The sequence below is a fragment of the Terrapene carolina genome, unplaced genomic scaffold (genome assembly GCF_002925995.2).
Source record: "Terrapene carolina triunguis isolate 2854851 unplaced genomic scaffold, T_m_triunguis-2.0 Scaffold50376, whole genome shotgun sequence".
In the NCBI taxonomy this organism is placed as follows: domain Eukaryota; kingdom Metazoa; phylum Chordata; order Testudines; family Emydidae; genus Terrapene; species Terrapene triunguis.
Genome location: NW_020714727.1, coordinates 2,176 through 14,037, shown reverse-complemented (window position 1 = coordinate 14,037; position 11,862 = coordinate 2,176). Strand labels below are relative to the sequence as shown.

The 11,862-nt window shown below is 45.9% G+C and overlaps 1 pseudogene; it reads right to left on the bottom strand.

Annotated features, from left to right (window-relative positions):
* Positions 1–9,401: 9,401 nt before the first annotated feature.
* LOC112103100 lies at positions 9,402–10,385 on the bottom strand (annotated as a pseudogene).
* Positions 10,386–11,862: the final 1,477 nt, after the last annotated feature.

The window sequence follows — 11,862 nt, the reverse complement described above, 5'->3', positions numbered from 1 at the left end:
ACACAACAGGTCACTGATTCAGACCAATTTGAATTGGTTGGTAAACTGGGTCAAAGCAGCCAAAATGTGTTCTAATATAGCTATATAGCCATCTACACCTAGGAACAAGGAATGCAGGTGATGCTTACACGATGGGGGAATCTCCTGGGAAGCGGAATGAGTGAACAAAATTTGGGATGGTATGAAGAGATAATTAGCTAAACCTGAGTTCCCAGTGTGACCCTGTCGCCAAAAGAGCCAATGTGATTCTTGGATGATAACAAGGGGAATCTCAGGGAGAGACAGAGAAGTTATTTTAGCTCTGTCATTGGCACTGGTGCGACTCCTGCTGGAATCCTGTGTCCAGTTCTTGTGTCCATGATTAAAAGGTTGATATACTGAAGAGGGTTCAGAGAAGAGTCACAAGTATTATTAAAAGATTAGAAAACCTGCCTTACAGTGATAGACTCAAAGCGCTCAATCTATTTAGTTTAGCAAAGATGGTTAAGGGGTGACTTCATAACCATCTGTAAGTACCTACACAGGGAACCAGTGTTTAATAATAGGCTTTTCAGACTAGCATACAGAGGTGTAACATGATCCAATGGTTGGAAGTTGAAGTTATAGAAATTCTGACTGGAAATAAAGCGCACATTTGTTAAACCGTGAGATTAATTAACCATTAGAACAATTTACTAAGGGTAATGGTGGATTCTCCATTACTGAGAATTTTTAAATCAAGGTTGGATATTTCTCTAAAAGATCTGCTCTACGAATAGTTTGGGGGAAATTCTCAGGCCTGTGTTATACAGAGGAGATGATCACAGTGGTTTCTTCTGGCCTTGGAATCTACAAACATATCCCCAGGAGTCAGCTGGAGGCATTTTGCCTGCACGCTCAAGCCTGAGTTTACTGAAGCCATTTTTTCCATTCATGACCATGGGGAATTTAGCCCTATGGGGAGAAATTCTTATGTCACTGTGGTGCCTTGGAAATGTTACACTATGTGTGTGTATTTTACGAGGCTGAGGGATCCCATGAGGCACTGCAAGGACGAATGTTTCAGATGATAACACTTGACCCCATAAAAAATTGTATGACCCTCGCCATTAATGGCTAACAGCTGGCTAACAAATGGTCCCAGAGCATCTGGGGTGTAAAGTGTGGGTCCCAGTGTCCCTCTGTTTCACACAGATAGCAGTGGCTCCTGCACATGGAAGCTGTATTTTTCTAGGCACTCACATGTCCCAGAGCTGCCCGCTATCATTATGTGCATACTTCTCAGCTTGTGAGTTGTCCCTGTTTAGCAGTTCCCAAAGCTGCACATGGTGTCTATGGGTGCACGAAGAGCAGCAGCACAGCAGTCTTGGCATTTGCCACTAGTGTGGGAGATTTCTCACCGGTGAGACACAGTCGCTGATATCCCCCAGCCAAGAGAGCAGGTGTGATGGGAGGCACCTCACCCCCTGCAGAGGAAGAGTTGTGGGGAGAGAGGGGCGTCTTGGAGGTTGTGGGAGTCAGGGATGACTGAGGAGCATGGAGAAGACACTGGCGACCAGCGTGCTGTTGGAATGGGGGCAGCCTGCGATGGGGAAGGAGAGTACGTACAGGAGCTTGGAGGATAATGGGAGATTGAACCATCTGAGCAGGAAAGTTCAATGGCTCTTTCCACTGACGAAATGCCAACAATCACAAAGAAAAATTGACTTTCAGCAGCTCTGCCCGCCTGTCCATTTACACCCCGCTCCCTGCCCCCACAACCACCAGTGCTGCCTGCCTGTCCATGTATGTCCCCCACCCTCAAAAATTCCAACCCTGACACACAATTATATCCCTCACCCAGGACCTAAACCAGGTGCCAGACACCACAGCAAAAGCCACAGAAATATCTCCTCAAACCAGGTTAAATTCAGTGTCTGTCTGCACCAGGGAAAAGGGGGATATCAGCCTCTCCGGGGTGAAGGGAACCCCAGCAGTTGCTCTGCCTGTGCAGGGAAGGAGAGAGGGACAGACCCTGCGGGAGGGAGAGGGGACATGGAGACTAAAAGGAGCCAGTGTGAGTAACTATTCCTCAAAATGACACAAAGCTTTAACATATTGCAGCCCGCTAGAAACCAAGACACCTCTTCCAGAGGCTGCTTTTCCGTGTTGGCAATTGCGGACGTTACCACGAGGCCATAGTGGGGTTGCTCATAGAAGGAGGGATGGTCCGGATGGGTGAAGTATGGTTCACGTTAATTTACAGTCTGAGACACCCCCCGCTCCAGGAGGACTTGTTCTTGCCCAATGCACAGACCAAAGAAGCGTATGTTCATTCCCTATTTCACCCGGTTTCAGAACTCCGCGCCACTGTGATCTGCATGGTTTTATTTTTACTGCCTTTTGGTGCTTCTCATCCTCTACAGAAGCAGAGATGCAGACCTCTCTCTCCCCTGCAAAATGATTGTTTTCCTAATTGTTTTGAACCTTTAAGACTGTGAGTTTGAGATTTCAGCAACTCTCCTGTCAGTTATTCTTTGATCCAAACGAGCTCACTTAGAGTTCACAGGATGACTCTAGTTGAAGTCATTGGAGTCTCATGACCGGTGTAAATCAGGCCATTTATTTAAGTCCCTACATGTCAATTTAGGGTGAACTCCTAGCCCTGTTGCCATTGAACTCAATGGGACCAGATTTACCCTTTGTATTTAACTTTCGACTCCTATCTCCAAAAATCACGGCTTCATGTCCTGTTACAGAGAGCAGTATTCTCTTAGGGTGCTGAAAGAGTCTAAAGGAAAACCCCAATTTATGTATCATCTGGAGAGCGGCAATGGAGGGCAGGGATTTCAAAGCCCAGGGGCTGTGATTTTGTTCTCAGGGAGGCCAGTTTCCATTTGGAGTGACCCATTGAAGGCAGAATGTGAGAGCAGAATCTGGCCAGTGTGTGGCCCATTCTTGTTGTGAACCCTCTGGTAAGAGAGATACCCACTGCAGAGGCTTTGGCTGCACTTCTAAACACGGCAGTGAAGTTGCTGAATTGGAAAACTTGAGCAAACAAGAGGAAAAACCACACTGCTCAAAAAGAGGAAGCTACTTAGACAGCTAGAAGGACACAGTAAGACACAAGGAACTGATCTAAAACAAATATTTGTCTAAACAGTTTCCAATACATTTGTAGTTCCAATTTTACCGGGTAAATCCCTTGGTGTTTCTGACAATGCTAAACAGTTCAAGTTGCCATGCTGGAGAATTCCTTCCCAGATGGTTCTTGACTGGAACCCTGGAACCCTTCCTGAGTCCTTAGCACTAACTTTATCGAGAAACAGGCAACTCACCACAATCCCGCTCAGCACAGAGAGGAAATCTCCTTACTGTGACAGGAAGGCAGAGCCCTGAGAATCAGCGTATGAATCTCACATGTCTGACATTCACTGTACTTGACAGTGACCTTTATGATTCCTCTGAACAGTCCCTGCAGACTCTCAGGTTGGCCAGGGCTCCTGGACAATTCCCTCGGCTCCGTGAGCAGCTGGAAAAGAAGAAAATAGACCCTGAAGAACTACAGCCTGAGAGCCTCCCCCGGGAGTGAAGAAATGATTTGCTGATAACAGAGGATTCAGGGGGCCTGGGGCAAAGCAATTTCAGGGGCCCCTTCCATAAAAAAAGTTGCATTACTATAGAATACTACATTCTCATGGGGGCCCCTGTGGGGCCCGGGGAAAATTGCCCCACATGCCCCCCCCCTGCACCCCTGGGCGGCCCTGGGAAAAATAAACATAGGGTTTTTTAAAAAGCAGAAAAAATCATGGACAATGTCTGCTTTCCTTCAAAATGTGTTGTGTTTTTTTTAATTGAAAAGCTGAAATTAGTCTGCCAGAACCTAAACATGGTTTGGGGTTTCAGAAGTGTGTGGCCAAATATTTGCTGCTTGCTGTGTTTGATTGTTTAAAGAAACAATAAAAAAATTCTGCTTAAAAATAATCCAAAACTTTTGAACCACCTCAGCTTGTGACCAAACACCTGAGCCCATCCAGTCAGAGATTTTTCCAGGTTTCTGATATTCTGCTGGCTTCCTTGACTCATATCTGTCTCCATAACTTTGGGTTCATTTAGGTTAGAACATAAGAACATAAGAATGGCCAAACTGGGTCAGACCAAAGGTCCATCCAGCCCAGTAACCTGTCTACCGACTGGCCAATGCCAGGTGTCCCAGAGGGAGTGAACCTAACAGGTAATGATCAAGTGATCTCTCTTCTGCCACCCATCTCCGCCCTCTGACCAACAGAGGCTAGGGACAGCATTCCTTACCTATCCTGGCTAATAGCCATTAATGGACTTAACCTCCATGAATTTATCTGTTTCCTAGAGACTAGCTCCATGCGGTCCCTCACAAACTGGAGACAGTTACTGTGGGTTTGTTTTTAGTATAGCTTATGTACATACTCCACGAACTGAGCATTTGAGCTTGTTCCAGAATCTGGGATGAGCCTATGTTGTGAAAACTGAAATGCTCAAAATAGCACATGCATGTGAATGGACACAGGATGCTAAAATTAAATTAACCCAGGGGGTCTCAAACTGGGGGTCAGGACCCCTCAGGGGGTCATGAGGTTATTACTGGGGGTCGCGAGCTGTCAGCCTCCACTCAAACTCTGCTTTGCCTCCAGCATTTATAATAGTGTTAAATATATAAAAAAGTGGTTTTAATATATAAGGGGGGGGTCGCACTCAGAGGTTTGCTTTGTGAAAGGGGTCATCAGTACAAAAGTTTAAGAACCACTGAATTAACCCCTCTCAGGGAATGCAAGGGAGGGGGGGTTTCCCTTGGTAGGGTTGGGAAGGAGGTAGACGGTGTAGGATATTGCTCTTCTCATGTGATCCCTCCTCCATGGCTCTCTTGGTTCTATCACTGTTAATCTAAACTGGCTAATTTTAAATGAAGCTCCCCTCCCCTGACATGAATCTCCCTCTGGCACTGAAATGAAATGTAGACTATAATTTGGCATTTGAGAAGTGAAAGGGATGGTGGTAGCCCTAAGGGGAAAGATAACAGTTTGGCTCTTTGTGTTAAATAGCTGTGTGCAAGCCTCAAATTGCTGAATGAGCTTTAGGGTAGGGAAGGCTGTGCCTCCCCAAACAGCCTGGCCCTGCCCCCTATCCGACCCCTACCCACTTCCTGCCCCTCAACTTCCCCGCTCAGAATCCCCGACCCATCCTTCTCCTTGTCCCCTGACCGTGCCCTCAAGACCCCCCCAACCACCACCCTGGGACCCCACCCCCCCACGAACCCTCCCTGTCCTCTGACTGCCCCGATCCCATCCACCCCCATCAAGTCCTGACAGATTGCCCACGATCCAACCCCCCGTTCCCTACCCCTTACCACCACCCCCAGAACCTCTGCCCCCTCCCTGTCCCCTGGCTGTCCCCAGGACTCCCTGCCCCTTATCCAACCCCCCTGGCCCCGGCCCCCTTACCATGCCACTTACCCGCGCCTCCCCCCTCTCCCGGAGCCTCAGCGCACCGCATCCAGGAGTGGCCCTGCAGCGGCATGGCTCCAGCAGGACCTGAACTCCCACCGCTCGGCCGCAGCTCGCAGCCCCACTCCCTTGGCACACGGCTCTGAAAGGAAAGGGATAGATAAGAAGACAAGAAAATATAATAATGCCACTATATATATACCACACCATGAATACTGCATGCAGTTCTACTTGCCTCATCTAAAAAAAGATAGAAATTAGAAATTGAAAAGGTACAGAGAAGTGGGACAAAAATGATTAGGGGTTTGGAACAGCTTCCGTACGAGGAGAGATTAAAAAGACTAGGACTTTTCAGTTAGAAAAGAGATGCCTAAGAGGGGATAAGATAGAGATCTATAAAATCATGAATAGTGTGGAGAAACTGAATACAGAAGTCTTGTTTACTCCTTCACATGACACAAGAACTAGGGGTCACCCAAGGAAATTAATGGGCGGCAGGTTTACAACAAAGAAAAGAAAGTACTACACACAACACACAGTCAACCTGTGGAATTAATTGCCAGGGAATGTTGCGAAGGCCAAAAGTATAATGGGGTTAAAAAAAAAACAACTAGATAAGTTAATGGAGAACAGGTCCATCAATGGCTGTTAGCCAAGATGTTCAGGGACACAACCCCATGTTCTGGGTGTCCCTTGCCTCTGACTGCCAGATGACAGGACTGGATGACAGGAGATGGATCCCTCAATAAGAGCCCTGTTCTGTTCTTTCCCTCTGAAGCACCAGGCATTGGCTGCTGTCAGACAACAGGATACTGGACTAGATGGACCATTGGTCTGACCCAGTATGGCTGTTCTTATGTTCTTATCTGAGTCTCCTTTTTCTTCTCTGGGTGCTTGACTTCATAGTTAATGGGGTGCACATGCCTCACTATCTCAAACGGTGCCTGCCATTGAACCAGTAATTTGAACAACAAACTTGGTAGTAACGATAATACTCAATCACTGAGTCTGAACACTCACACTGGACCCCTTTGTTATAGGCCTTCTCTGTACCTGTTGTGCATTTAGCAAAATTGTTCTAGCAAATGCCTGCAAAGTCTTGAGGTGATTTCTTAATTGAAGAATGTATTGGACTGTGTTCATTGTCTGGGGTCTTTGCTCTTCCATGTTTCTCCAAGCAGGTCTGGAAAGCCTCGAGGCTGCTTCCCATACAGCAGTTCAAGGGGAGAAACCTTGGAGGCTTGAGGTACATTCCTGAAAGCAAAAAGGAGGCAGGGGAAAAGTTGGCACCAATGTTTGGGATCTGAGGCTACAAACTTCTTTAATATTGCCAGCAAAGTTCTGTGAAATGGCCTTACCAGCCCATCAGTTTGTGGATGGTAGATCGACATTCTTAATCTCTTTACCCTCAGTAGATTGCACAGTTCTTTCATTATTTGTAAAGTGAAGTTAGGTCCTTGATCAGTAAGGATTTCTTGGGATATTACCACCCGCAAAAGGAATTTTATAAGCTTATTTGTTCATTTGGCTCATAGCCAGAGTGCTAGGACTATGACTTGAGTGCAATAAACCTGGCCTGGTGTCTTTGTCACAGAACCGTGCCTGTGGTCTTTCTTTATGAGTAACATCGAGGTCTGCTGAATAAGCAGGTTGCCTTATCTGTGAATACTGATAACACTGGAGTTCCAAGGACAGAAGCACTGAGCAGCCTGAACAGCATTACTGAGGCAACAACATTCCAGCCTTCAGCACTTGACAACAGCCAGTTGACACTCTGAGCCCAGAGGTGAACAACTCTACAGTCTGGAGCAAGTCAGAGACTGTTGTGCCTGCTGCCCAAAGTGTGGCCACTGCCTCAGTTGCTGGGGTTCCACCACTTCCCCATTCACCATAGGCATGTCTAAGGAGAGGATTAAGATCTGAGTTACGCCCTAAAATGAAGAATGTTTTCTATAAGTTCCTCTTGCATCTTGTTGTGCACTTTTGTTTTTATCAAGTTTATCTGAGAAAACAATCTTTCTGCTTCAGTGTAGCTAACAGGTAATGACAGTAGCGAAAGAGGAAACGAGCCAAGTTCTCTAAAGACTTTCTCCTCTATGGCATCCATGTGTTCAAGAAATTCAACCCAAAACTGCTCAACTAGGTTATCCTGAGTAAAAGGCCAGTGAACCTGTCAGGGTTTCCTCCCCACTCTGAAGATTAGGGTACAGACATGGGGACCTGCATGAAGACCCCCTAAGATTATTTCTACCAGTTTAGGTTAAAAACTCCCCTATTCCTTGGATTAAGTAATGCTGCCACCACCAAGTGATTTAAACAAACATTTAGGGAGTGCCACTTGGAGCCCTACCTTCCCCAAATATGCCCCAAGCCCCTACACCCCCTTTCTTGGGGAGGCTTGAGAATAATATCCTCACCAATTGGTACAGGTGAACACAGACCCAAACCCTTGGATCTTAAAACAATGAAAAAATCAATCAGGTTCTTAAAAGAAGAATTTTAATTAAAGAAAAGCTAAAAGAATTAGCTCTGTAAAATCGGGATGGTAAGTACTTTACAGAATAACAAAAGAGTCAAGAACATAGAGGATCTCCCCTCTAGGCAAAACCTTAAAGTTACAAATCCAGGGATAAACCTCCCTCTAGACAAAACCTCCCTCTAGACAAGGAAAATCACAAGCCAAAATAAAATTAAGCTAACGCATTCCCTTATTATTACTTATTAATTCTAATTGAGTTGGATTGATTGCCTTCTTGATCTGTCTCCGGCAAGCACGCAGAACAGACAGACAAAGAACAGACAAAACAAAGCCTTTTCCCCCTCCCCAGATTTGAAAAGTATCTTGTCCCCTTATTGGTCCTTTTGGTCAGGTGTCAGCCAGGTTACCCGAGCTTCTTAACCCTTTACAGGTAAAAGGATTTTGTGCCTCTGGCCAGGAGGGATTTTATAGTACTGTGTACAGAAAGGTGGTTACCCTTCCCTTTATGTTTCTGACAGAACCATAGGCATAAGTTTCCACTGCTGCTCGAGGTCTCCAAAAAACAATGGCAAAAAAAGAGATATCAGCTAATCTTGGTCGTGAACGGATGATCACAGTAGAAGGTCTTAGTACTACAAGTGTTTCAATCCCTGTTTCACACACTCCAATATGAAATCTCAACACCTACATTTGATGTCTTTGACAACAGGAATCGTTAGTGTGTATTTTGAATGTTCCAGCAGAAAATTGACTCCAAAATCAACTGTGTAAAGCGGTAAGTTATTTGACTCGAAAGTGATGTCATAGTTTAACACAGCAGCCAGTTCTCAAAAACACACAAATTCATAACTCTCACCAACAATCTCTAGTAGAATGTCCTTAATTCCAGCAGCAGCTTTCCTCTATTACCACTTTCCAATTGAAACATTTGGTTTATTCTCCAGGCTTCCGATCCAGAACCCTGTTCACACAGGGATTAATGGACAGCCACCTTGCTTTATTCATAGATTCATAGATTCTAGGACTGGAAGGGACCTCGAGAGGTCATCGAGTCCAGTCCCCTGCCCGCATGGCAGGACCAAATACTGTCTAGATCATCCCTGATAGACATTTATCTAACCTACTCTTAAATATCTCCAGAGATGGAGATTCCACAACCTCCCTAGGCTGCAAGATATTTAGAAAGCTGCAAGATATTTTGGCGGTCTGGAAGTCACTGAAAAGCTGATTGACAGGGTTTGTGGGGCTGAGGGCTCACGGGTGATGCTGAAAGAGGTCAGGTGATGGTCCGAGAGAGGGAACTCAGCAACAGGGAGAGGAGTACATGGTGATGGAGTGATAAGACTTTAGGTGTGAGGAACTTCTCAGACTCTGAACTTCCACAATGTTAGCTCAGCCAAATGGGGACAGAGCACCCTTGATTAATGAGGAGATATCATTTCCCCCTGTTGTCACAGAGGTTTAAAGTCAGTGCCCCCTGGCAATCACATTCTGCAGGTGTATTTACCCACTTTGTCACGAAGCTCTTTGGATTTGACCCCATAAATGATAGGGTTGAGCATGGGGGGGGGCAAGGAAATAGAGGTTGGCCAAGATGATATGAATGTGTGGAGCAATGCCCTGACCAAACCGGTGGGTCAGGTTAGAGAAGAGGGAGGAAGCAGAAGATGTCAGCATCACACAGATGTGGGCTGTGCAGGTGTTAAGGGCTTTCTGGTGGGCTTTCTTGGAAGAGATTCTGAAGACCGCCCTGATGATCACACCGTAGGACAGAGCAATGAGCGTCAGGTCTAACCCAATGACTACAACTGCTGTCACCAAGCCGTACATCCTGTTAAATGTGATGTCCCCACATGATATCTTCGCAACAGCCATGTGATCGCAGTGCGTGTGGGGGATAATGTGGTTGCCACAGAATGGCAGCCTCCTCAGGAGCAGGGGCAGGGGCAGCATGATGAAAACAGCTCTTGTCAAACCCACAAGCCCTAGCTTAGCTATTCGTGCATTGGTGAGGATGGTGGCATATCTCAGAGGGTTACATATGGCAACATAGCGATCGAAGGCCATTGTCACGAGGACAGCTGAGTGCATAACAGAAACCGTGTGAAGGAAGAATGTCTGGGTGAGGCAGCCACCCACAGTAATGCTTTTCAAATTGAACCAAAATATACACAGTGCCTTTGGCACGACAGAGGTAGACTTACCAATGTCTGTGAGTGCCAGCATACAGAGCAGCAGGTATATCGGCTTGTGCAGGGTCTGCTCTTTGCCTACAACAAATAGAACCGTGAAATTTCCCAACAGGCCTATAAAGAAGAACATAGAGAAAGGGATGGAAATCCAGAGGTGAGCAGCTTCCAGGTCAGGGATGCCCATTAGGATAAAAGTTGAAGGGTCAGAGGGGGTGAGGTTGAAAGCTGCCATGAGGTGGTTGGTGCATTGAGAGGTCTCAGAAATGCTCAAGGTGCCTGTGAACAGAGATAAGCACAGTGAGGGGGTTACACACTTTATAACAAATAGTAGAGTAACTATTTTATAGTTATTACCAATCTAGAAAGGGAGGTGAGGAATGAGGTGGCAATATTTGCAGATGGCACCAGATTATTTAGGTCATAGTCAAATCCAGAAAAATCTTGAGGGGGAGCTAGCCGTGCCAGGTGAATGGGCAGCATGATGGCAGGTGAATTTTGATGTCAATAACTGGAGGGAAAACCTTGAACTCCTCAAACAGTTTATGGGGTTCTAATTTAACTGTATGAACTCAGGACAGGGACCTGGGCATCATGGTACACAGCTCTGTGCAACCCTGCTCACAGTGCAAGCACGGACAGAAACTAAGCAAATCACTGGGATCCAGGTGGAGTGGGATGGAGAATCTTACAGAACACAATGCCATGAGATCAGTCAGTTAATGTTTCACCCTCAATCTATTTAGTTTAACAAAGATGGTTAAGTTCACTTCATAACAGACTGTAAGTACCTACATGGGGAACCAATATTTAATAATAGACTTTTTAGCCTAGCATAAGGAGGTGTAACAGGATCCAGTGGCTGGAAGATGAAGGTAAAGAAATTCTGACTGGAAATAAGGTGTACATTTTTTAAAGGGTGAGAGTAATTAGTCACTGGAACAATTTACCAAGGGTCTTGGCGGATTCTTCAGCACTGTGAATTTTTAAATCAAGGTTGGATGTTTCTCTTAAAGATCTGCTCTTAGAAATATGTTGCAGAAATTCTCCGGTCTGTGTTATACAGAGGAGATGATCACATTGGTCCCTTCTGGCTTTGGAATCTACAAACATGTCCCCAGGAGTCACCTGGAGGCATTTTGTCTGCAAGCTCTTACGTGAGCTTATGGAAGGCAGTTTTTCTATTCATGACTGTTGAATTTAGCCCTCTGGGGAGAAATTCCCATTTGAGTGTTGCCCCTTTGAAATGTTGCACTAGGTGAGTATTTCACGAGGCTGAGGAATCCTGTGACTCATTTCATGTATGAACATTTTAGGTGAGAAAAATAATGACTTTAGCCCATGAAATCTCATGCAACACTTGCTATTGATGGCTAGTAGAGCTGGCTAGCAAATGGTCCCAGAGCATCCTGGGTTTAACAACTGTGTCCCAGTGGCCCACTGTTTCAGGCAGCTACCAGTGGTTCCTGCACGTGGCAGCTGTATTTATCTAGGCCCTTACATGTCCCAGAGTTGCCCATTCTTATTATATAATGTGCAAACTTCTCAGTTAGTGAGTTGTTCCTGTGTAGCAGTCCCTGAAGCACCACGTGGTTTGTGTGGGTGTAACAAGAGAAGTCGCATTGGTGCCTTGGCATATGCCACTTATGGGAGAGATTTCTCACTGCTGAGTCACAGTCACTGATTACCCCCCAGCCAAGGGACCAGGTGTGATGGGAGGCACCTCACCCCTTGCAGAGGAAGAATTTCAGGGAGC